This window comes from Propithecus coquereli, unplaced genomic scaffold (genome assembly GCF_000956105.1).
Source record: "Propithecus coquereli isolate 6110/MARCELLA unplaced genomic scaffold, Pcoq_1.0 Scaffold214, whole genome shotgun sequence".
NCBI lineage: Eukaryota > Metazoa > Chordata > Mammalia > Primates > Indriidae > Propithecus > Propithecus coquereli.
Genome location: NW_012146523.1, coordinates 2,721,870 through 2,726,973, shown reverse-complemented (window position 1 = coordinate 2,726,973; position 5,104 = coordinate 2,721,870). Strand labels below are relative to the sequence as shown.

The 5,104-nt window shown below is 41.8% G+C and overlaps 1 pseudogene; it reads left to right on the top strand.

Moving 5' to 3' along the window:
- The first annotated feature begins 664 nt into the window (after positions 1 to 664).
- LOC105810523 lies at positions 665 to 1,380 on the top strand (annotated as a pseudogene).
- The last annotated feature ends 3,724 nt before the right edge of the window (positions 1,381 to 5,104 follow it).

Genomic DNA, 5,104 nt, shown 5'->3' with positions numbered 1-5,104 from the left:
GAAAGGGAACATATCAATGATTAGAGGAAACTGGATGAGAGATTGAAGGTGGCAAAGGAAAGGCAGAAGCAAATGGAAGAATGAGCCCTAGCAGAGCCAATGTGGGAAGATCTTAAACTTTCCTAAAAGGCCAATAAAATTTTACTTTTTTTTAAAGCAAAAATCTTGCCTACAAGAAAGAAAACAAAGGAACTGAACATACTATTAAAATCGGGTTTTAGTCAAATAATAAAAATTCCTATAGGAGAAATAGGATCCAAAGAGAACATAGAAATTTTTAAAAAGATATTTAGTCTGAATATTAGCTTTTAATTAAGCCAGCTTTTGACCATAGAACTCTTTAAAAAATCTTTTTGGATCTTTCATTATCAGATTTTAGCTGGGACAAACAGCCAATATTCCTGAATTTTGAACTTTTTTTCTCCTTTCTTTTAAAGCAAAGGTATCTACCAAGTGACTCAAAACCAAAACCAATCAGCCTTTTATGACTTATCCAAGGACATATGAGCCATCACCCAAGAGGTGCAAAGAAGCAGTCCTCACAAGATTCAGAGCCGCCCCCAAAGACGCTAGAAGAAAAAAGAGATTTAGAGATAAATAGAAAAACAATAGGTGTCCATGAAAGGGGAAAGGGACTAACCCAGCTCTTCCTTCAGCAACAGCCATGGCTCAGCAGATGACAACACAACTTCTAGTGTGGGTGGCCACGGTAGGGGGTGCCCAGCCCAGGACTATCTGAGTCAGGACTGAACTTCTCAATGTCTGCATGGACACCAAGCACCACGAAGAAAAGCCAAGCCCTGAGGACAAGTCGCATGAACAGTGCATTCCCTGGAAGAAGAATGCCTGCTGCTCTACCAACACCAGCCAGGAAGCCCATAGGAATATTTCCTACCTATAGAGATTCAACTGAGACCATTGTGGAGAGATGGAGCCCACCTGCAAACACCATTTCACCCAGGACACCTGCTTGTACAAGTGCTCCCCTAACTTGGGGCCCTGGATCCAGCATGTAGACCAGAGCTGGTGCAAAGAGTGGATCCTGAACGTACCCCTGTGCAAAGAAGACTGTCAGTCCCAGTGGGAGGATTGTCGCTCCTCCTACACCTGCAAGAGCAACAGGCACAGTGCTGAAACTGGACCTCAGAGTACAGCCAGTGTCCAGAGGAAGCTGCTTGCTATGCTTTCCATTTCTACCTCTCCACATCTGCTGTTCTGTGCAATGAAATCTGGAGTCACTCCTACAAAGTTAGCAACTACAGCCGAGGGAGCAGCCACTTCACCCAGATGTGGTCTGGCCCAGCCCAGGGCAACCCCAGTGAAGAGGTGGCAAGGTTCTATGCTGACACCATGAGTGAGACTGAGCTCCATGGAGCCTAGAGCCCCCTGCTCAGCCTGGCTCCAATGCTGCTCTGGCTGCTCTGCTGACCTCCTTTGCCTTTTGATACCTGGACATCCCTGCCTTGCTCAGCCCCACGGCTCCCAGCTCTTCAGTACCTGCTCCGTAGGACTTCTGACAGCCAGTTTAAATAAACCAGATACTTCACGCTAAAAAAAGAAAGCGAAAAGGATCAATAATAAATGGGTACCCCCAAAAGTCAACAGTCACACAAATATAAATTCAAAATAAATAATTGAAACTAACTTTCATAATTTTTTTCCTCCTCAGTTAAAGAATTTACATTTCCAGGGACTGCTTTCCTGAGCAGGAATTGAACTCTGGCCATAGTGGTGAAAGTAGGGAATCCTAGCCCCTAGACTACCGGCCAGCATGCCTTTCTTGCAAGTCCTGCAGGATCCATAACAGGCAGCTTCAGTATACAAAGAACTTTAACTTTGTTTTAAATCTGATTTATGCCTTTTTAAAAATTGTGCCAAGGAAGTTTTTAAGGCTGTATTTCTTTTGTATCTTTCCATAGATACCAATAAGATAGCTACTTAAGCTCTCTAAAAAGTTTTCTTTTAAATATAGCCAGTTTATTTATTCCATAAGCAACTCAAGCCAACAAGTCTTTTTCATGGAAAGTCCCAGAGGTAGCTTTCCAGGTTTAGAATACCGTGCACATAAGTGGTGTTTTTAAAATGGGCACAGAAGATGCCTAGCACGATCCCCCCAAAATTCACTCCCAGATCCCCCCAAAATTCACTCCCAGATCCCCCAAAATTTACTCCCAGAAATAGCCTAAGATAGCAAAAGACTCTTGTTGCCACAGATGGTTAAGGATGGTGTTTGTGCATATAGTGTCTATCCTACAAATGTATAGGGGGCCGCCAGTCACAGACCTGTTTATCCATGACACCAGATAGGCCCTCTTGGAATTTGACTTTCCCCAGGACTAACCAGGCAACAAAAGTGGAGACAATAAAAACCCTATGGATAAGACATCTTATTAAGAGAAACTACCCTGCGAGCTTGGCACATTCCAAACAAAGAGTGTGCAGGTCTCTCGGGGCCAGTCCTTTCAGATGCCGCCAGACATGACCCCAAAATCATGCCTCCTGATGGTGGAGACCAAGAGAAAGCACTCCCATTTGGTCACAAGTCAAAGTGTCAAGGACATAAAACAAGATGAAAGGGACTCTTTATGACAAACAACACAGAAAGAGACAAAGGGGGGAAAAACACTATTTCTAGGAGGAAAAGGATCAGACGTATGAATATTCATAACAAGAAATATACCAGAGTTGCTACACCTAAGACTAGTCTAAATGCTTTTCTCCTGTTAATCTTTTTTTTTTTCTCCTGTTAATCTTAATTTGGAAAAGGAAAGACACAAACAATGATTTTTATTGATCGCTTGACTGGATTCCACAGAAAGACACCTGGGAATCTACCGCTAAGAAGGTCTCAGCCTTCTGCCAGCTTGTCAGGTCCTGGTTCCCGGTTAAGGGCTTCCAGGGGAGCAGTGTAGTTTTAGTTATCCTGCCCACTACACCAAAGCTGTAGGGGCCAACAGAAAACTTCCCCTTTGCCCTCTGAAGTTTTACTGAAAATCAACCAACAAAAGGCAGAATAACAAGAGAAAAGCCATACAAAATTCATTAATATGCACATATGTGCACAGGAATCATAAAATATGAAAACTGAAAGAAAGGGCCAGATGGTTGATGCTTTTATACCATCTTGAGCTTACAGAAAGAATAGGGACATCAAGCATGGCAAGACAGGTTATGGGGGGAGAGAAGAGGAAAGGCATGGCTAGCAAAAGTGGTCTTGTTATATAGATAAAACCTCACAGGTAGCAGCTCTCAGAAAGAACAGATGACAACCTGTGGTTGAGTTAATCTCTCCCGGGATCCCAAGGGGGAGAGCCTCAGAAAGCACAGCTGTTTATTTCACTAGTGTAGATTTTTCTCTAGAAATGCAAACCTCCTTCACAAAGGGCAGTTTTTCAGGGCTATTGCTGTCTGCAGGCCCTCTGAATAGCCATCTTGAAATATGTCAAAGAAGTGTGTTTTGCAGTGAAATAGTTTTGGTTTCCTTTATTGGTGAAAGAAAAAATGTATTATTTGCAATATTCAAAAGAAACAAAACAAAATAGACTATGTTACATTTAATGAAAATGTATATTTTTAAATATCCTACAAAGATAGTGTAGATTGAGTTAGGTTTAAACAAGCTCAGACCCTCTCTTCCTGCTTTCTCTTCTTCCCAAATATTTCTCCCACCTGAGCCAAAATGGCCAACATACACCACTTTTGAGTCACTTCCTAGGGTGTGACTTATCAAGAGTCTTTCATTATTAAAAAGCATATACTCCCTGAGCCAAATTCAACCTTGATTAGTTGCAGTCATCTAGAGCAAGAAAGTGACCAGAAATAACATACAGGGGAGCGGACTGTGTCCCAAGGCTATTTTAAGAAGGCATGTGGGAAACAAAAGGCAAAGCTAAAGAGTGATAAAACCAAGCACTGCTTATTAGCTGTGTAACTGTGTACAGAAGACGGATGTAATAATCAAACTCAAAAAATTATTTATGTGTTTTTAAAAATAAAGGAAGCATCTACTTCATCCCATCCTATTAAGAAATAGAAAGCAAATCATTCACTTCCTGAGATGAGCTGCTTCCTCCATTAGCCACAAGGTGGGGCTCTATTTGGGATTTTCATTCTCTGATGCTATACTCAGAGCTGAAACAGTCAGCAGTTTGCATTAGAAATCCCATTTACAAACTATTCCCCTCCAGTCAAGTCAGTTTTAACTAGTACTTGCTGCTAATGAGCCACTCGGCCGACGTATAGACTTCCGTCCATTGAGAACCCTTCATTACCGATGCTGCATATACACAGGCAAAGTCAATGCTAAGTGTCAGTATCAACAGCCATCATTTTCTGTTATGGACTGAATGTTTGTGTCACCCCAAAATTTATATGTTGAAGCCCTAACCCCCAATGTGATACTATTAGGAGGTGGAGCCTTTTGAACAAAATTAGGTTTAGATGAGGCCATAACCCTCAGGTTGGAATCAGTGTCCTTATAAGAAGAGAACTTCCTGTTTCTACTATGTGAGATTACAGCTACAGGAGGCCAGATCAGGATACAGGTGGCTGTCTGCAAGCCAGGAAGACGGCTCTCACCAAGCACTGAAACTGACAGCACCTTCATCGTGGACTTCCCATTCTCCAGAACTATGAGATAGATTAGATAGATGGATGGATAGATAGATAGATGTTGTTTAAGCCTCCCAGTATATGGTATTATAGCAGCCAGAGCTAAGACAGAAATTGGTACCAAGAAGTGAGGTGCTGCCATAACAAATATCTAAAAATGCGGGGGCAGCTTTGGAACAGAATAATGGGTAGAGATTAGAAGAATGTCGAGATGCGTGCTAGAAAAAGTCAAGATTGCTGTTCAGGTACTATTAAAGGTGATGCTGGCAGGACTCAGAAAGAAAAGAGAAGAACTAGAGTGAAAACCTCCATCTTCTCAAAAAATAAATAATCATGAAGAGAATGTTAGTATAAATATGGTAAAGGCCATTCTGATAAGGTCTCAGAGGGAAATGAGAAACCTGTTATTAGACAATGGAAAAAAGGCAGTCCTTGCTAGAAAGTGGGAAAGGACTAGGCTGAATTGTGTTTATGTTCTAGTGTTTTATGGAGG